Source organism: Marmota monax, unplaced genomic scaffold (genome assembly GCF_021218885.2).
Source record: "Marmota monax isolate L192 unplaced genomic scaffold, Marmota_monax_Labrador192_F-V1.1 WCK01_AAM20220418_F8-fsc00016, whole genome shotgun sequence".
In the NCBI taxonomy this organism is placed as follows: domain Eukaryota; kingdom Metazoa; phylum Chordata; class Mammalia; order Rodentia; family Sciuridae; genus Marmota; species Marmota monax.
In genome coordinates this window covers 2,329,087-2,351,423 of record NW_026695209.1, presented here as the reverse complement: position 1 = coordinate 2,351,423, position 22,337 = coordinate 2,329,087, and the positions used below count along the sequence as shown (strand labels likewise).

General features: G+C 34.0%; 1 long non-coding RNA gene across 1 annotated transcript; it reads right to left on the bottom strand.

Annotated features, from left to right (window-relative positions):
• Positions 1 to 399: 399 nt before the first annotated feature.
• LOC124083794 (uncharacterized) lies at positions 400 to 20,856 on the bottom strand. The gene is made up of 2 exons (XR_006848910.1): positions 20,720 to 20,856; positions 400 to 1,033 (listed from the first exon to the last, which is right to left on the bottom strand). It is a non-coding gene; the product is annotated as an uncharacterized LOC124083794 (long non-coding RNA).
• Positions 20,857 to 22,337: the final 1,481 nt, after the last annotated feature.

Sequence of the window (22,337 nt, the reverse complement as noted above, 5' to 3'; positions counted from 1 at the left end):
AAGTTTTTAATGTTCTTTGGATAGCATTGTTTTGGAACTAAATCTGCTGTCAACTAGCTATGTGACTTTAACACATCACTCCTCTAAATCTAATTCTTCATCTAGCAATTAAGGAGATTAAAGTAATGCACCCCCAGCTCCTCAGTGCAGACACAATTGTAATTTTATAGGACTATTTTACATCATCAGTTTTGACTGAAAGTGTTGGAGGTCTGAGAGCCACATTTCATGGCTGTGTTTGACAGTAACTTTGCTAACAGATGTGGGGAGGGACAGCCTGTGGAATTCCTTGAGGTAATGTTATGTTATACCAAAAATATCTAGTAGGGTTTTATAGACATGCCTGACATTTTAGTAGAGGCTTTGGAATTCTTGCAGAAATGTTTTACATAGGAGCTGTCATTTTTAATGTGAAAATTTTATTGTGATTTTACCATGGAATATTTTATCCTCTCAACCGTATTTTTAGAAACAAACTTGAGATAAAATCTTCCATAAGATAAAGAATCTTCATTATCAAGTGTGGAAATTTCCTTAGTTTCAACAGAGTATTACTATTCTAAAGTTTAAATATATATGTAAGATTAATGAAATACTTTCCATTTTGAAGTAGGTAATTTATAAAAGGTGATTCACTATTGACTATTTCACCATTCACAATGCTTAAGGGGGGTCTTACTGTCTTACAGTTTGGGCAGTATGCACTACTGTATCAGGTTGCTCTTATCATTTTAAAATCTATGGTAAATACATTAATCAATTAGAAAACAGATTTCCAGGTTTGTTTTGCAGAGAGACACGAATACTTAATTGAATTAACATGAAGACTTAGTGGCATAATAGAAAGGGTAGCAGTCCCTGTGGTTCATATGAACATTCTATGACAAACTGATGATGTCCCAGCCAAAGGTTCTCATCTAGCACCAATGGGCCAGTTAGCAGTGCACAATGCAGCTGAGCTCCACGTACAGATAGGATCTGGATGTCAGAGAGATGAACACCTTACTGTCTCCTCAGAATGTGTCATGGTAACCTTGAGATAAAAACAAATCAAAATAAGACAAAGCAAACAAGTGTAAAACAGTTTTACTTTTCAGTTCTAGTTCTTTCTAAACAAATGAAACCTTGGTGAGTCTGTTAATTGTAGACATCAACTTTACTGAGTCAAGAGGTGCTGGGTGTTTGGTTAATCATTTTTACTGGCTGTGTCTGGGAAGGTGTTTTTGGATGAGATTGACAGCTGAATTGGTAGACTAAATAGAGCAGAAGGCCCTCCTCAGTGTGGGTTAGACTCCTCTCATGAGTGGATGATCTGAATAGAATAAAAGGCTAGGTAAGAAAGAATTTTTCCTCTCTGCCTATCTTTGAATTGAGATAGTCTTCTGCCTTTGGAGTTAGACATGACCTTGAGCTTGAACTGAAACTATTATCATAATTTCTTATGCTTCTTAAACCTTCAAGCTTGAACCAGAACAATAACATACACTCTTCTGTGTCTCCAGCTTACTACTTCTTTTTCAATCTTAAGGAATTGAAAAAGCCTACTGTTCTAGGCTTTGATTAAACATTGGTTCTAAACAACAACAATAATAACAAAACAAAATGGATAAAAAAGTTGAGGGTAGGAAAAGAGAATTGGAATCTATTCAAAATTTCAAATGTGAACTTTTATTTAATTGAATAAATAAAATGATGCTAAGAAAAAAGTTAAAAATTTATGGATTAAAATGAAAAGTTATCACATACATATAATTGTAGTCACCAAAAGAAAAGAGAATGACACCAAAATTACATTACAAGAGATAATGGTATAGAATTTTTCAAAAGGAATTTTAGACTTTGAGCCACAGATTCGAAAACTTTTTCAAACCACAAACAATTAATACAAACAAACCTTATACTCATCCATATCAGACTAAAATTACTGAATACCAAGACAAACAGAAAATCTTAAAAATAGGCAGGTTTAAAGAATAAATTACTTCCAAAGGGAAAAAATACGGCAGATATTCATCTTTTCAATAGAAACAATGAGAGACAGAAAAGACTGAAATACCATTTTTTAAGAATTAAAAAATTGCCAAACTAGATACTATATGTTATAAGACATTCTTTTAAATTGAGAGTGAAGTAGAGAGATTTTCAGATAAACAATAAAAATTTTCAGCTCTACATCTATAATAAATAATTATGAAGAGGGAATCTTTAAGCATAATTAAAATTTTACCAGAAAGAAGCATAGTAGGTCAACAAGGAATGAAGAGAATGGGGAATGGAAATAAGTGGGCAAGTCTAAATGGAAATAGATTGCTTAAAGGGATAACCAGCTAATCATCCCAACAATAATAATATTTGTGTGTTTTAAAATAGATGCAGAGTTAAAAGTCATTAGACTAGTGAAAAAGTTGAGTACAATAATAGCATTACAAATGCCAAAGGCTCTTGCATTGCCTTGAAATTGGTGAAGGTCTGAATTTCATGTCAACTCTAGTAAGCCAAGGATATTGAAAAAAATGCTAGATATCAAGTAAAGCAAGGATGCATACTGAATAGCTCCTGTAGAAGTTAAAAGGCTAGTGATATAACCCCCAAACAACAGGACAATCTGATTTTGAAAATGGTTAAAGGACTTAAATAGAAATTTCTCTTAAAAAGTTATACAGATTGTCAATGACACATGCAAAGATGCTCAACATCATTAATCATTAGGGAAATTTAAACAAAGACCACAAGATATACTACTTCACTGTGATGAGATGGCTATAACCAAAACAGAAAACAAAAACAAAATTATTGATGAGGATGTGGAGAAATTTAAACTCTTGAGTGTTGTTAGTGAAAATGAAAAAAATGGTAAGCCACTATAGAAAATAGCATCATGATTCTTCAAAAAAAAAAAAAAAATTAAACAGAATTAGTATGTAATCCAGCAATTCTACTTTTTGGGTATACACTGAAGAGAGGTGAAAGTAAGACCTTGAATGGATATTTGTACATCCATGTTCATTAACAATCAAAAGAAGGAAGCAACCCAAATGGCTATTAATGAAGAGATAAACAAAATGTTATATATACGTTATATATAGATACCAATTAGACACTATTTAACCTTAATAAGAAATTTTGATGATTGAATCCTGCAAGCACTATGATAAGTGAAACAGCAGCCATCAAAGAACAGAGACTACAGTAACTTCTTATATGAAATACCCAGAGCAGTTGCCAGTGCAGGTGAAAATGGGTGTTACTGTGTTAATGGGCATGAAGTTTCAGTTTTGGGAGATGCAAGTAAGTTCTGGAAATGAATGTTAATGCTAACTGCAAAACAATGTGAATATACTTAACTCGACTGAGCTATACACTAAAAATGGTTAAAATGGCAAATTTTCTGCTTATACTTTGACACAATTTTTAAAAGAACCTTAACAACAACAAAAGATAATAATAGAATGTATTACTAACAAATTAAAAAAAAGGAAAAGAAAAGGAAAAATTAAAATAATTAAAAAATATTACAAGAGGTGAGAAGACACAAAGAACTGATGAAATAAGTTATAAAATTAGGGCTGGGGATGTGGCTCAAGCGGTAGCAGCTGGCCTGGCATGCGTGCGACCGGGTTCGATACTCAGCACCACATACAAAGATGTTGTGTCCGCCGAAAACTAAAAAATAAATATTAAAATTCTCTCTCTCTCTCTCTCTTTAAAAAAATAGTGAAGTTTTACCAATAAATCCAAATTCATTAGCCAATATTCATTGTAAAAGTTAGATTAAAAATTAAAATAGCTATACTACTTCTTCCATGAGATGTGTCTTTAATGTAAGAACAGAGTAGTTGAAATTAAAAGCAAGAAAAACAGTAACCAACATAGAGCTGTGTAACTACAACATTAACAGTCAAATATTTGAGGAAGTAGTTATCAGTAAATTTATTCAGTAGAAAGATATGCAAGGCCTAAATTTGTATACAAGTTATCCTATGTGCTCAAAACTGATAAAAAAGGACAAAAGGTTCACGATAGTAATTTGAGACTTAAAAAATGGCCAATTCAGTAAATGATGGATGACACAGACAAAAATTAAGTACTGTTTAGGTCTAAGAATTTAAAACTACGTAATTAAACAATTTGGCATAATATATGGCATATATAATATGCATCTATATATCACAAAATATACACATATGATGTGTGTGTATAAAACTGCACTCAACAACTGCAAAATGAATTTTTTTCAAGTGTGCATGTACATGGAACATTTGCCCAAATACGTTGACAAATGCTGAGACATAAAGCAAGTCTCAAGAAACTTCAGAAGATTTGGAAATGAAATCAAGAGAAAATCTATATGGAAAAAAAAACAAAAACACTGTGGTTTATCTGGAAATAAAAACAGCAGCAAAAGCAGAAAGATAACTAATAAAATCCCTGAACTTTGAAGATTAAGCAATAATCTTCTAAGTAAGTATTTGTAAATAATCCATATGCCAAACAAGAAATTATATAATTAGAAAATATTTTGAACTAAAACATAATGACAACATATTGGCATACAGAAATCTCTTAAATGTTGCTGTGGCCATGCACAGAGGAAGGCAGGTATAGCTATCAGTGGTATCATTCAGAAGCAAAGAAAATTCGGAAAAATCAATAGACTAAACTTCCATGTGAAGAAGTTGTAAAAAGAGCTAACTAAAATATAAGGAAAGAAATAATAAAAAGTAAAAATAAGAATCAATGAAACAGAAAATAACAGTTTAGGAAAATAAAGCCACAATTTTCTTATTTGAAAACAGTATTAAAATTGTAACCTTTTAGTAAACTTACTCCTTTTATTTTATTTTTTTTAAGAAAGAGATGGTGCAGATTATTGAAGAAAGTAAAAGAAGCTGTCTATACATACCTGAGAGACACAGGAAGTAAATTTAGATAGCAAAAACATTAAAGGACCACTGTCATTTAACCTACTAAGCTGACATAAGATGAAAGATTAAATGTAAATTTCCTTGTTATCTGTGTCTATATTCTTTATTCTCCGTCTTTTAAAACACCAAATCTAGGGCTGGGGTTGTACCTCAGTGGCAGAGCACTTGCCTAGCATGTGTGAGGCACTGGGTTCGGTTCTCAGCACCACATATAAGTAAAAAACAAAATAAAGGCCCATTGACAATAAAAAAAAATATGAAAAAAACCCACCAAATCCACAAATTAAAGTCTCCACTAAGAAAATTCCCAAACCCAAATGACTGCATTTGTGATTTTTCCCCAAAAGTGTTGGTGACAGATCTTACAATTACCACACAAACTCTTTTGAGAATGGAAGTGGGGGGAATACTTTCCACACTTATTGAGTGATTTGATTTTATCTTGTCTTCCTTTTCTTTTTTCCCATCCTTCCTTCTTCCCTTCCTTCTTTCCTACATCCCTCCCTCCCTCCTTCCCTTCCTTACTTCTTTCCTTCCTTTTTTTCCTGTTATTTCCCTCCCTCCCTCCCTTCTCTCTCTCTCTTTCTTTGAAAAGGCGTCTTGCTCTGTTACTCTGTCCTTGAACTCCTGGGCTCAATTCATCCTCCTGACTCAATCTCCTGCTCTTCTAGAACTACAGACACCCAAGTGCACGGCTTTTCCCAAAACTTTTTAATGTATAAGCATAAGTTCATGCCAAAACCATGGACGTTTCGTACAAAGACACTTATAGTTTTTTTCAAGGGCATAGGCACAAAAATATAAAACAAAATATCAGCAGAGTTAATCTAATAATGCATAAAGCTGACTTTGTTCTATGATAATATTTGTAAATTGATCAATGTGATTCACATTAATTAAATAAAAGGGAAAACATGCTTATCTGTTTAGATAGTATCAATATTGATTTTTCTGAGAAACCTCACAGCAAACTGATGATAGAGGGATATTTCATTGAACTAATAAAGTTGTGTCCACTGATTATTGTGTTCTAATAAATCATTTCAAAAATCAAGTTATATATATTTACATTTTTTCTCTTTATTCTGTTGGCTGGCTGACTTTGGATGGGTTTGCAACTAACAAATACAAAATGAAATACACAAATAATATTCTTTAAAGTAGCATCAATCATCTCAAATACCTAGGAATAAATCAAATGAAAGACGTGCCAAATCTCCACACAGAAAATTACTCTGTGAGTAATAAAATGCCCAAAACCATTAAGAAATAAAATTATCTAGTAAACATTATTGAATGAAGTAAACTAAGTAAACAAACAATGTACCATATGTAAGGACTAGAGAACATATCACTTAAAGGTATAAACAATATTCACCCAAATAATACATGCACAATTATTTTCATCAAATTCCCTCCAGAGGTGTGTACGTGTGTGCCGCAGTCCGGCTGCAGCAAACTAACCTGGGGGTGACGAGCAACTTGTGTACATTGATACAGCAGGAGTGGGAGCCGTTTATTGTAGGACAGGAGGGGTATATATACATTCCACACAGCTTATCTTAATTAACATAAACTAGATACAGCAGTCAACCAATAAGGAATCTCCACACTTAATGGATCGCTGGCGTTACTTCACAAACCACTCCCTCTGGCAAAATGCCAGGTGCCATCCTGACTTGTTTACAGACCCTAACACATGTGTGATTATGTGTGTAGATCAAAACTGTCTCTGGTATGTGGAAAGTCAAAGAACGAAGAATAGGAGACAATCTTTAAGAATGCATTTGGAGAACTTACACTATCAAGTTTTATTATAAAGTTATAGTAAAACTATGTGGCATTGACAGAATCAGACAAATAATACAGTGAAACATCAGTTAAAATCCAAAATGGCACATGCATATCAACAATCACACCATTTCTCACAAAAGTGCTAAAACAATTTAATAGTGAAAGGTTCACATTTCCTGTTATGATACTGGATAAGTTGAGTATCTGTTTGGAAAAAAATAACCTTCAAATTTTCATTCAGTGAGGCTGGGTCAATTAGATATTCAAAGGGAAGAAAAATTGAGCTAAACTTTTTCTCACACCATATATAGGAGTTCATTATGGATGGATTGAAGATTACATGTGGACTGAAGATCTCAATGTGAAAGGTAGAATAATAAAGATTTCCTTTCACAACTGGAGACTTGTTTCATGGTAAGAACATGGATGAGTTGCTTTATAAATTGATAGTAATAAGTCAGACATGATAGATTATATATTTGATGATTCCATTTATATAAAATCCCTTCTTCCTGTCAACTACTCAATGAGGCTGAATGTCACAACAGTGGTTACCTTGGGTGGCTAATCATGCACCTTCTTTCTTATACACATATATTAGTTATGTTTATAATATCATTTATAGTAGTATCAAAAACATCCAATGCCTATGAATAAGTACAATCATAAATATGAAAAACTTCTCTTCAGAGACTTATGACATAAAAATTATTGAAATAAATGAAGAAAGGACAAATAAATGAATGACATGCCATTGTCATAAGATGGAAGACTCATTGTAAATACTATGTCTACCTCCTCAAAATAATAAATGTGGAGTAATCTCAGTAAAGAGAAATTTCAGTATTAAACTTATGCCTGCTATATTTCAATAAAAATTAGTACAGAAGATAAAATAAAACAAAATTAATTGAAATAATTTTAAAAAGAAAAATAAATACCAGTTCCAGCATATTCCTATTCTTTCATGTTTTAGAAGATGAGGATGTATGACTATCTAGCCATGGTGCTAATACATTCCATTACTTGTGTCAAATTTCTCACCTTCTCAAGTTGCATGAACACAGACGTTTTGGACCTTTATGTCTATTACATTCTGGGAAATGGCCTTACCATTCCTCAGTAATATTTTACAAGGGAACTCAGTGTGGGATGGATCACTGACCTGACATATATTAATTTGGTAGTAGAACTGCTAAGAGTCTTCTGAAGGACTATGGCTCACAATGCTCTGCATGTGTGATAAGTGTTCTGAGATCCATCAGAACATACTTCACTATCCTATGAAACACAACATAAAGGAAACTTAGAATAACGTTATCAAGTTATTCTACTGTTTCTCCTACAATTAAAATCCATGACCTATATTTAGAGGATTTATGAAGGTAAATTTTCTTAAGGACGTCAAAAGATATTATGACTTATATAATAATTTAATATTTTGCCATACTTATGTTAAATATTTAATGGAGTTATTGAACAGAAAATGTGTGAATACTTAGAGATAAATTAATCCAGTTTCTACTTCTTAAAGGGTTCCTCTGACATGTAGGTTTTTAAATGCTGTTTAAACACCTTTAGAAATAGGAAGCTTATTATTTTATGAATCAGTTTATTAAATTTTATTATATTATAAGAAGACTCTTATGTGGATATAAAAAATCTGGTTTTTGATAGTTTATGTCTATTCATCTTCCTTATGTGACTAAAAAGAGTAAAATTAGAATTTTAGGAAAAGTTATACATATTTTTAGTTGTTTACAGTGTCTTGATCCTTTAAATAAAATCAGATTAAAAAAATATGTAGTGTATTCTTAACTACACACACACCTATATGTATATGTAGATACATAAGCAAAATTTCTGAAGCAAAAAGTCAATATTTTGGTTTTTCATAAATAAATTGTTAAGCAAGACTTTCTTTATGCTTGTATTTGTCATCCAAAAATATATCATCATCAACTCAGTTACTAATGATAGAAGTTCTTGGATTCTTTTCCTCTAACTTTCCATATCAAATGTATCATCAAATTCTGTAGGCTATTTCTAATCGGTTTGCCTGACTGTCCTTTGGATCCCCACATGCCATTATTCACTAAGAATTAGTAATTTTTTAAAATTATAAGATCATGACATTTTGCACCCTCTAAGAAAGCCCATCATCAGTTGATATTCGGGCCATTATGTAATTCCTTTCCTGAGAGTTGCATGAACATATTGATTTTCTAATGAAGAGAACATGACAGTAGTAATGGGACATCACTCTGAGCTTGGGTTGCCAAAGACTGTGACTTCAATTTCATTTCCTCTCTCTCTCTTTCTTCTCCATATGTTTCCTGATGAAGCAATCTGCCATGCCGTGAATCGCTTTATGTAGAAGTCCAGGCAGCAGAAAACTGAGTATGACCTTCAGCTAACACTCAGTGTGACAGTCCACAAGGAACAGAACCCTGCTAACAAAAGTAAGTGAGCTTAGAAATGGACCTCACTCAAGTCCAGTCCTGAGATAGCTACACCCTTAGTGAATGCCTTGATTACAGCATTGTGAAAAGCCTGAGTGAGTGTCCTCAGTTGACTTCAACTGCATTCCTGAATGACAGAAATTGTGAGGTGATAAATGTTGTTAGATATCTACATTTTGGACTCATTTTTTAAACAGAAGTAGAAAGTTAATACATACCGCTTTGCTTAAAACCCGCCAATCACATTCAGGACAAAGCAGCTGCTCATGAAGTAAACAACCTATTACTTTATTACTTCTGACTGTTCTCCCTCATGATTCTATTTATCAGACTAGACTTCTTTCAGTTTTGGAATAAGTGAAGCTCTTGTCCATGTGAGTTTTAGTTCATGGTATGAACTCTCTGGTGAAATGCTTTTTTTAAAAAAAAATTCTAATTTGTTATATATGACAGCAGAATGCATCACAATTCATGTTATACATATAGAACACAATTTTTCATATCTCTGGTTGTACACAAAGTAGAGTCACACCATTCATGTCTTTATAAATGTACTTAGGGTAATGATGTCCATCTCATTCCACCATCTTTCCTACTTCCATGCCCCCTCCCTTCCCTTTGCTCTACCTAGAGTTTGTCCAATTCTCCCATGCTCTCCCCCAACCCCATTATGAATCAGCATCTTTATATCAGAGAAAACATTCGGCATTTGTTTTTTTGGGATTGGTTTACTTCACTTAGCATTATGTTCTCCAACTCCATCCATTTACCTGTAAATGACATGATATTATTCTCTTTTAATGCTGAATAGTATTTCATTGTGTATATGTACCACATTTTCTTTACCCATTCATCAATTGATGGGTATCTAGTCTGGTTCCACAGTTGAGCTATTGTGAATTGTGCTGCTATAAGCATTGATGTGGCTGTGTCCCTGTAGTATGCTGTTTTTAAGTCCTTTGGGTATAGACTGAGGAGTGGGATAGCTGGGTCAAATGGTGGTTCCATTCCAAGTTTTCTAAGGAATCTCCATACTGCTTTCCATATTGGCTGCACCAATTTGCAGTCCCACCAGCAGTGTATGAGTGTGCCTTTTCCCCCACATCCACGCCAACACTTATTTTTGTTTGTATTCTTAGTAGCTACCATTCTTACTGGAATCAAAGGCATTTCTGTATATCGGTGACAGATCCTCTGAAAGGAAAATGAGAAGATTTACAATAGACTACAGTTTTCATTGTAGAGGTGAAAAACCTCTACAATGAAAATTATAAAATGCTAAAGAAAGAAATTAAAGAAGACCATAGAAGATGGAAAGATCTATCTTGTTCTTGGATAGGTAGAATTAAGATTGTCAAAATGACCATACTACCCAGAGCACTATACAGATTTAATGCAATTTCAATCAAAATCCTAATGACATTCCTCATAGAAATAGAAAAAGAAGTGATGAAATTCATCTGGAAAAATAAGAAACCCAGAATAGCTAAAGCAATCCTTAGCAAGAAGAGTAAAGCAGGTGGCATCACTTAAACTATACTACAGAGCAATAGTAACAAAAACAGCATGATATTGGCACCAGAATAAAATTGTAGACCAATGGTATAGAATAGAGGACACAGAGACTAACCTACATAAATACAGTTATCTTATAGTAGACAAAGACACCAAAAACATACATTGGAGAAATGATAGCCTCTTCAACAAATGGTTCCGGGAGAACTGGAAATCCATGTGCAACAAAATGAAATTAAACCCCTATCTCTTACCATGCACAAAACTCAACTCATGGTGGATCAAGGACCTAGGAATTAAACCAGAGACCCTGTGTCTAATAGAAGAAAAATTAGGCCCTAATCTCCATCATGTCGGATTAGACCCTGACTTCCTTAATAAGACTCTTATAGCTCAAGAGTTAAAAATCAAGAATCATTAAATGGGAATGATTCAAACTGAAAAGCTTCCTCTCAGCAAAAGGAATAATCTGTGAGGTGAATAGAGAGCCTACATTTTGGTGGCTTGCTTTTGTTTCCTCTCTTCTCAGAGTTAACCTCTTGAAGACTTTGGTCTTTTTGGATCTTCTGTATCATAAACCTCCCTTCAGGCTACATCAGGAACTTTAACCTTATCTTATGTTCAGAACACTTTTCTAACTTCACATAATTTCCATTGTTAGACTGTTTTCTTTCTCTTTCTTTCCTTTTTTTTTCTTAGCATGCCCCCCTTACAGCACGGTTCCTGGTGCTGGCCAGGTCTCCAGCCAAGGTCTGGAGCACCAGGATCCAGCGCATTCCCACGTGTTATGCTACCATCAACATTGGACTGTAATGCTTACAACCTCTTATAAGTAAACACACTTGTCATCACATTTTCTTTGCAGTTTTAGAGGATGGAATTTGAACAGAAAAAAGACTTCATCTACTATTTAGAATAAAGAGCAATAAAGAGGTACAACAAAGAAAAGTCAATATTGATGTCAGATGCTAACACTTCGTTTCCTGTGAACAGAAACTTAGTTTGTTCCCAATTTTTATATGTTGTTTTAATATAACTTTTATTTTCTTCTAGACTTCATTGTGAAGAATCAAAAAATAAATAAATAAAAATTAAAATGACATTAATTCCTCTCTAATCATCCATTATATCCAGCTTAAATGACACTGGAATCCATTTAAAATGTATCAGTATGAATGTTCAAAATTTTTTCTTCATAGTCATATATTAATAACAGAATCATGTGAGATGAATAATTATTGAGATAAAATACCAGGAAGTGGTCATGTTTTAGGATTGCATCACAACGTTTTCTTTAACAGTTGTGAAGAATCCAAAGACCAAGAACATTTCATATCAAAAACATTAAAAAACAAGAGCCTACATGGTAGGTTATAGTATAAGAACATACAGAAATTCTTTAAAGTCAAAGGATGTGTAGGTCTCTTTTCCAATGAAAACAAATAGCATTAAAAAAGATTATATCAGTTACGTGTTATTTCATATTGAGTACCAAAAAAGCCCAGTGCCTCTTTCAATGTGACTCATTAATGTGATTTAAAGTATGAAATGAATTGGTCAATTTTAATGGTCAAGTTTTATGAATGGCTTTCCAAACTACATGAAAGGACAGGCAGTCCTTCCTTTTCTTTGTAAATATTCAAGCTTTCCTTCTTTATTCCTTCTGCTACTTGCCTCAGGGCCATTTCATGCTTAAAAGCTTTGGATTGATTTCTGTGATCATTGGTGCTTCCATTTGCCATCTGTTGGTTGAGATATTTATATAGTTGGAAACACAGGAAAGGAAGCATAGAGAAATTGGGGAAGTTTGATTAGATAGGACATGGTGGATTTCAAACACTTTATATGAACAATTATTGATTCATAATATGTGGAAATTTACAATAAAATTTTCAAGACCATTTAATGGCTGAAAAAGACTGAAGCCAAGGGAAACATAGGTTTTGGTAACACTGGATATAAGATGTGTTAAGAATGGTAGCATATACTGGGAATTTTCAAAGTAGACACTTAGAAAAGCACTGCTTATAATATTCAAAGACTGTTAACTTGTCAAAGAGGTTATGATTGGAAGAGGAAAAAATTTTCATTAAGTTTGAGTGAAAAAAAAATGGTGACCCTCTTGCCTCTTGATCAGTTTATTGTTGCTCTGAGAGCACAGGGAACTATTTAATGAGGTATAAAAATCCACCTAGGTTGAGGGAATTCAGTAAGACTAACTTTGTAAAAATACTAAGGCTTAATTGTGTGAACGCTTTGCTATTTGTGAATTCTGTAAAGTAATACTTTACAAAGCAAACTGAGAATAAACATCTCAAAAAAAGTGAAAGTATGTTTCTAGGGTTTAAATTCCAAGATAATAAACTTTAAACTTCTTTTTATTTCATAAATTACTTTCTGAGTTTTTAAGATACAACCCCTCCCCCCCACCCCCGCCCCAGAAAACACACATGTGCAACTGAACAACCAATGACAAACATTACTCATTTGTTTGTATGCCTGGATTTCTTGGCAATCTTTTCCCTTTTCCTTCCATGACTGATTCCTAGGTTTTGCCTTTTTATATTCACTTCCCCTTGGGTTGTCCCGTGATCATGTGCCTCCTTATGGTGGAGCTTGGCCAATGTCAACCATTGTTTCAATGATATTTACTACCTCTGTGAAATCAGGCTGCCTCTGGACTGTGCTTCCAAGAATTCTCTTCCCACAGCATTAACTGCTCCCACAAAGAATATATTTGCTTAATGTGTAATCTGTGGAAGTTGGAGCTTATGACCCAGGGAGAACGCTGACAACAGCAAAAGCATAGGCAATGAAGAGGAAGGGACTTCATAAACAATACCCAGTGTGGAGGGTTTGCTCCCACCCTCTCTTGGGTCCCCTAAAGGAATTAGTTCAATGATTTTTATTTGCTTAAAGTTTGATCTTCAGAAGAGGAGAATCAGAAAATAGCTGTGAGAAATTACAACAAAGGAGGATGTTACAGAATACATGGTTTATTTTTCTATTACTCTAGTTTTGAATTAAGAACTCAGGTAATGAGGACAAGAACAAACATACTTGATGACTTTGTCTGAAATTTTTATATGTGCAATATAAAATTTGAATTAAGTTAGTTTTTTACTATACTTACAAATTGGAAAGATTGTTTATAAATATGAGTATGTATATATGTATACATTTGAATATTTTTACTAACATTTTTCTTGAAGTACTTTTTTTGTGTACATATAGAGCAGGATCAAGATAGTTTTAGGGCTTTAGTAGACTTCACTCTGTATAATAAATAACAGACATACCATTATGGAACTCATTTAATAAAATTACTATATAAATATATTAGACTATATAAGTCATGAAATGAAAATGACTGATTTGACATAAATTTAGGTTGTATATGTATTAAATAATATATTTATGAATTTCAATTTTGTAATATTATTTAGTATTAAATACTATTATGAAAACAAGATGATCAAATCTCATTTTTTCACTCCAGGTTTACTTAGTCAATTTGCACATGATAGAATATTGAATCTGAAGTTTCTATTTTTCACTTTTTTTTTTTGGGGGGGTGCTTCTAAGCCAGCTAAGAATATCAGATACTCTCTAAAAGAATATCTAGTTTTCATTTATTTTTAAATGTTTCTAATATAATTATCTTAACTGATTAACATATTATAAGGATATACGTTTTAGGTTTCTTTCAGAACTTAGGTGAATATCTCATTATTGTCAATGCAAATTGCTAAATCTTCATGTGCCTTGGAGACCATGCCTGCCAGACCCAGTATTGGATCTATAACCCTCTCTTCTTATTCTGCTCCTAGTCCACTATTTCCCACCAGGAGCTATTAGTGCAGGAACACTCCACATTCCTTTCCATCTCAAAGTCTTGTAAGAATTACCCATCTTAATCTACTTTGAAAAAAAAGATTTAAAAAATATGTGTGATGCCAAAAGTCAAATGGTTTATTAGTGTTTGTAATAAAAAGAACTTTTAAAATTTATGAAAATTGGAATTTCTCTGCTACAAACTTGGTTCCCAATAATTCCCATTTCCCAGATGTAGTCACTTCCATGTATTCTAGCCGTTCTTCCTAATACCATTTTCCATACCCCTATACAACATGTTTATACTACTATTTTTTGAGTTTTCATCTACAGTAATATTATTTACTTCCTAATATGGAAAATAGGTCCCCCAATTCACTCTGTTTTCCAAACACAGACAAATATTTTACCCCCAACCCTTATCCCACCATAAATGTATCATAATCTGAAAAGTCCAAAATTAATCATTATATGTTTATTTAAATGTTATTTTCACGAGTCATAATTTTATTTTTTCTTAAATTTTCTTGCTTGTTTTATTTGTCTAGTTTTGCATGTGTCTATTACTAGTTTCTCCCAAATTCTTATAAGTATAAAGCTCCAAATAATGTATTCAAATATAAGAGACTTTAAAAAAAAATTAACTTGAGTCCTAGAGCCTGCTCTCTTACTGCACTAATCTGATTGATTGGCTTTGGATCTACTGGACATTTTTCATCTTGAAGTTGGCCTTCACCATACACAAAACAGGTACTAATGGTCTTAAGCTGTTTTCACTGGAGGCTGAGGTTGGTGATAAGGGATACATTTTTGACTCAGTTGGGGCAGTGGGAACCAAGGGTGCTGACATAGGCTGGAAAGAGGAAGTCATGCATCCTACCAAAGTAGGTCATGAGACAATGTAGCAGTTAGTAGGCATCTTTGTTCCTCTGAGGCAGGACCTGGAGTGAGCTGTTTTCTGCTCGAATTAGGTCTCAGGATTGGTATGAATCCTTTGTATCCTTTTAAATTTTTTTCTTAATATTCCACAGTTCTTTTTCCAAATCAAGTCCAGACAAAGCAATAACAATGTATACAAAATAGCTTTGGAGCTGCATTAATTTAGGAACACTTGCTCTTCAATGTGAATGGAAATAACCTTGAATATTTCTGTACCTCAATAAATGAATGGAGAAAACTATTCAGGGGATTCTAAATTGTCGATATTTTTTTTGAAATATTTTATTGTTTAATTGTAGTTGGAAACAATACCTTTATTTTATTTATTTATTTTTCTATGTGGTGCTGAGGATCAAACCCAGGGCTTCACACATGCTAGGGGAGCTCTCTGCCGCTGAGCCACAACCCCAGCCTTATACCTTGCTTCTTAATTTAAACTCATGAAAATAATAAAAAGTGTAATCAGTGAGGTGTGAATATGAAGATTACTCAGTTTATTTGATGCCCAATTATTTTAGTCAGCTTTTTTTTTTTTTTTTTTTTTTGCAGCTGTGACTAAGGGGTCTGACCAGAACACCTGTAGAGGAGAAAAAGGTTATTCAGAGCTGAAGCTGAGGCAGGAAGAGTGTGGCAGAGGGAAGCTGTTCACATGATGATTAGGAAGCAGAGAGAGAGAGACTCCACTTGCCAGATACAAGTATATACTTGAAAGCCACACCCTCAATGCCCCCCTCCTCCAGCCACAACCTACCCACTTTCAATTACCATTCAATTAATCCCACCAACTGATTAATTCTCAATCATTTCTCCTCAAAACCTTCTTGCATTGTCTCATACATGCAATTTTGAGGGATGCCTCACATCCAAACCATCACATCAATAGAAATATGTTCTTTTTTTCCCCCCAATAAATAACATAGTGGGTAGTTATTTTGAATTTCAAACAAAGAAACTCATTATTGAGATTGTTGTTTGGAAGGTAAGTGTGCCTTTTTTCTTCCTCACTGTTGTTTTGTTATGTTTTTAGAAAGAAAGACTGAAATTAGTACCAATATCCGGAAAGCTCACAAAGTTGCTTAGGTTTATGAAGAATTACTTTATCTAAGACTTGTGACCCACTGTTTTAATGCATCTTGCTTTACCCAGAAAGGCACCTCCTTTGTTAGAAAGCTCGTCCTTTCAACAAAGGAAAGTCACTGGCTGGTAATCTAATCTTTGGAAAAAAAAAAGCCTGGCTTCTTCTGGCAACATAAAAGAGAAAAACAATATTGGGGGAAAAAAGGGAAAGAAAAGAAAATAATTGTTGAAACTAAAAGCTGGAAAGGAAGGTGAAAGAACTCCTTGAAAATAATTAGTACCCATGCAGTTTCAGCTGTTAAAATGCTTGGTACTGGGTGAAAGAACTTGAGTATTGTGGCATCCTGTCACCAGCTCCAAGTAGGGATCAGCCCAGAGTTCACCAATGGGAGGAAGCAAGTCACAAAGATTTTGCTCTTTGAAGATATTTTTGTTTTTTTTTCCAATGAAAGGATGAATTATTTCCTTTTTTTGTAGGACTATTATATTTTTAGAAATAAGCAAAACACCACAACATTTTTTATTGCCCTGGAATAAAGCATGCTGCATTTTTCAGTGGGATGTTATCATGATGTTAAGGATCTGATTGGCTTGTTGTTGTTTTTCCTATTGTTGCTGAGTGTCATGTTGGCGACTTTAACAGCCAGATGTGTCAGGGAGTGATGTGGGAAAGACTAGTCACAATAAACATACACAGCTGACTTTTAAAATATTTCCTGATTGTTATCAATATAAAGTTCATACTTTTCCATGTGGTGTTTCTTAAATGATATTTTTCTGTTGTTTACTCTGAAGTGGTACATTAGGCAGCTTAGGCTAATAAAGTAATAAAATAGGTAACATTTTAGGCAATAAAATACCATAGACTTGGGATGTAAACAACAAAAATGTATTCTCTCACTTCTGGAAGCCAGAAGTCCAAGATCAATGTTCAGCTGAGCTTATGGTGAGGGACTTTTCTCAGCTCACAGATGGCTGCCATCTTGCTGTAGGCTTATATGACTTTTGTGTAGAGAGAGAAGTCTTTCTGTCCTCTTCTTATAGGGTCACCAGTCATACTGGGCCCCCTCCTTATCATGTTATTTAACCTTAGTTAATTGCCTCCTGAAAACCTTACCTCCAAATACAAGCACACGGAAGGTTAGAGCTTTGGGATATAAACTTTAGGGACACACAATTCAGTCCACTACAAAAAGTTTACATGTCAGTATCATAATAGAGGCAAAGTCAAAAAAATGTTTTAAGCTACTGCATAGTTTTTCAAGTTTATATTAAGGAGGGAGGGAGGGAGAGAAGGAGGGAGGGAGAGAGGGAGGGAGAGAGGAAGTGAGGGAGGAAGGGAAGAAGGGAAAGAGAGAGAGAGAATTTTGCCAGTGATAGATATGAAATGGAATCTCTTTCTTGATAATACATTATTATAAAATCTGAAAGCAATTTCTAAAGGACATATCTGAGCTTTCATCTTGCAGCTATTATTAAGATTAACATATACAACAGCTCACATTTTGGTTATGTTTACTGTTTTTCCAAATACTTCCAGGTCAAATATTTTGTGTGAACCTTACAATGTGCTTGTGATAGGAACCCTGTCATTAGATGTTGGCTGGGAATCTGGGTCATAGTACAGTGGAGAGAGCAATAAGTACACTGAAATGAGAAGATCAGAAGAGAAGTTAGTGCTTCTGGAGTGGGGAGGGTGCATTAAATTAGTGATTTTGGGTATGAGATCCTCTCTCTAAAATGAGAGTATTGAATTGGATGAGACCCTAAGATTGCTCCCGACTTTTAAAGTCTGTGATGCTATGAAATACAAAGAAAATGGAGAGATAGACTATCAGTCAATAGTGAATAAATAATTTTTTTGTGGGTTTAGAGCCCTGTTTGCCTGACATGCAGCTAATGGAACTTTCCAGAAATATTAAAGTTTTAGTGTCAAAGAAATTCATACTAATCCTGTTGACAGCATTAGAATCTTACATTTGAGTTATTTCAATGGTAAAAACACAGGGGGGGGGGTGGGAATCTCCCTTTAAGGTTTTGTAGGAGAAAATACCTGCTTGATGTCCTAAATAGAAAATTGTGCTTGTCCTTAGAAAAGAGAGAAAAAGTGATGACTGCAGATGTCTAAGAGGGTGGCTATAAATTCAGAAAGTTGTAAACAAGAATTGTGATGGGAATAAAACCCAATGCCCTTATAGGGAAGCCCAGACATGCAAAGATTTGTACATGAGCCTTGCCTTACGGTTTGGTTTTCTTCAGAAGCCTGTGGTGGTGCTAAGGGTTTGCCTGTAAAATGAGACATGAATGATGTCTGGCAGATCTGAAGCACAAAGAATGATCTGAGAGCTCTTGTGTTTACACTTGCACAAAGATGGTTGTAAGCAGATCTTTTCTAAACAAGACAGAGCAATTTAGAAGGATTAGGAGACCTGAACTTATCGAAGTGTGTACCACAGTGTTCTTCCTTTCTAAAGCTTTGTGAAATTAAGCCCCTTAAGCTGATAAACCTAGAACAAAGGGATTTTGAAAGTTCCTTTTAAGGAATTTACTCCCTATGGGATCTTGTTGCTTGTGACTTGAGTTTATAATGTCACTTCTTTTGTTCCGCGGGCCTAATCCACTTTGGTTATTTTCCATGTAGTAGCAAATGGTTTCAGTGAGGTGGCTCCCTGAGACTGGGTGAAAGGGCATATAGATTTTCAGCTTTATTTTTTGTTTACACATGTTTAGAATATGATGAAAAATGTTCTTCAATTGCAATTCATCTCTGTTTTGTCTCCATTCCAAGATAAATTTAATTTAGGGGAAATCGGAATACAATGCTTAGTCACTTTTGATTTATGTTAGAATAAAACTATGTGTTCATGCTTTCCTCTAATGGTGTCCTGGGAGTTCATGTGTGAAGGTTGTTTTCAGGTGAAACCACATCATCCTTAGTCCTCTGGCTACTGCCCTGATCTAATATTCTCCAAATCTCACATTCACTCCATGTTAAGGAAATGTTTTACCATGACACCTTTTGCTGTATAGGATGAATACAAGTGTTTTGATATATTAATCACAATGCAACCCAGGGGATAGTCATTAGCCTGTGACTAAGCTGTACATCCAAATGGTTATATCACTGAGAATTTCACAGTAAGAAAGAATACTGCTCAAAGCATTATTATTCCCACTATTATGCAAAATTATAAGGCACTGATAATTTTTTAAAGTCATTATTATTGTTGTTGTTATTCTTTTGAGACAGGGTCTCACTATGCTGCTCAGACTGGCCTCAAATTCTTGGGTTCAAGCTATCCCTCTTCCTCAGACTCCCAAGTAGCTGGATCTACAGATATATGTCACCTTGCCTGGCTTAGAGCATTACTATGTACAAAGAAATAAGACTTATTAGCAGATTGTGAAGGGAAATATATATATATATATATATATATATATATATATATATATATATACATACTATACATTTTATTAACTGCATAATTGTATTCATATAACACATAGATTAAATTATAAAAGAAGAGTTAGACATAGTCCTTGGTTTATCAAGGACTTTCTAAATGAAAGTATTATTTATAGTCTAGGGTAGGGGTTTATAATACAGCTACATAGTTCCTTAATTTCATTAAGCCAGGAGTAAATATGCAGTGTGTTTTTTCATATGATTACTTTTTCAGAATGCAAATCTAAGATGATATAAATTTATAGCCAAGATGTTACTGCCTAATAGCTTTCCTTCTCTCTCTTTCCTTGATTAAGTCTTGGATGCCTGTGTTAATCATTTTCTCTCACTATAATAAATAACTGAGGTAATCAACTGATAATGAGAGAAGGTGTACTTTGGCTCACAGTTTTGGTTTACACTCAGTTGGCCGGTTGCTTTTAAGCCTATGGAGAAGCAGCATGTCTTGGTGGGGAGAGTAGCAAAAGAGAGAGAAAGAGTCTGGGTCTCATTACCCACTCCAAGGAGATGCCCTCATTTCAACCATCATTTTAACCTTCTCCATCAAGAAAACAGTTCAACTTAAAAAAAGAAAAAAAATGTGGTTTGGGGTGGAGTGTTAGGTCAGAAAATAAAGAATTCGTAGAGTATTTCCCCACCCAGAAGGCACAATTAGAAACATTCCAAAAGACACATTTCAACTAGTGGATCAAGATCTATCTACAGACCTTAGAGCTGTGGGTGTTGATTCTCTAAGACAGATAGTACCATTTTCCTTCTTGAACATGGAACTGGCTGGTCTGCAGGTCTTGTTGGTGGCACCACTCAGCCATGCTGCTTTTCTCAGATTTTGCTGCTTATAAATCAGCACTAGGCAGTTTGTCAAAATTTCTGGAAGATAAGGAATGTAGTTGTGCCGCCAACAAGGACTTTAGGTCACATGTTCTGTCACCACATGTCCCCAGAAATCTCAGGGCTTTGATCAGATGACTCATAAAACTGCAAATTTAACTCTGTATTAAACCCAACGTGATAATGTTAGGGCAATTCATTTCAGAACCTGTGGCATTACTGTAGGTAGCTTTGTGCAAGTTTATCATTCAGGGTTTTACCAAGTTTGCTTTTGAATTGTTCTTTTTTTTTCCTATCACATTTAAATAGAGTTTTGCATATTAGTGAAATAAATAGCTATTTTAACTCTTGACAAGCAGGTCAAGTTTTACTCTAAAAAAATTAATGATGGTTTGTCTTTAAAGAGATGAGTTTCTTAGTTTCAGATTCTATGACAAAAATAGCAAAAAGTGTGTTTAAACAATATTTGTTTCTGGAGGCTGGGGGGTGGTCTAAGATGAAGAAGCTACCAGATTTGGTATCTGGTAAGGACTCTCAATTGGTCTGTAGATAATTGATTTTTTTTTTGTGTGTGTAACCTTCCTTGGTGGAAAGACACAGGGCTCCAGTGTGTTCCTTTTCTTTAAAGGACACTAATTCCATCATTGATGCTGTACCCTGCTGACTTAATAGGAACCTATTGTCTTCTGAAGACCTCACCTTCATATACCATCACACTGAAGTTTAGGACTTCAACACATGAATTTTGAGATGAAAATAACATTCACTCCATAGTAATATTTATTTTATTTATTTAGATTGCTTCAATAATATACATGTATGTGTTATTTTGATAAAGTCTAAACTTTTTAAAAGTGGGTATAAATACTTACAGAATGAAGGAATCAAAATGATTTCCTTATGTGATCGTGATTATATAATCTAAACAAATAAATCTTTTATTTTATGTATGTGTCTATTGCTTGGTTTATCCACTTTGGACAAAATCTATCTTCTTCCCAGTACAAAGGATGGCTATTTAGTTGAAAAAACTTACACATCTCATTTATCTTCCTCTGGATGTTGATAGCTATATCATTAACAGTAGCTCGTAAGTGGTCAGCTTTGCAACTATTATAAACCTCCATTTCTTCTTTCTTGTAGCTTTCTATATCTCATTTTATGATAAGAATATTATCTCCCTCATTCTTTCCTGCATCTCGCCTGTCTTCTTCCACACACTATTATATGAATATTTACTTTCATATTTTTAAGGTTTGAACATTTATGATCTAACAAACAAAACCTAATAACCTCCCAAATGGCAGATGTCAAAAGTCTAATTTTTTTTTTTTAATTCACAGAGAGAGTTTATAACAAGAACTTGTTAAAGATGTTGGTAGAGAGCCGTGACTTGGTAAAGTGAAAGTCTGAGCTTCCATTATCTAAGTTAAGTGTTGTGAGTAAAAAGAGCTTCAAAATTATTGCTCAGAGGGGCAGATAAGACTGATATCT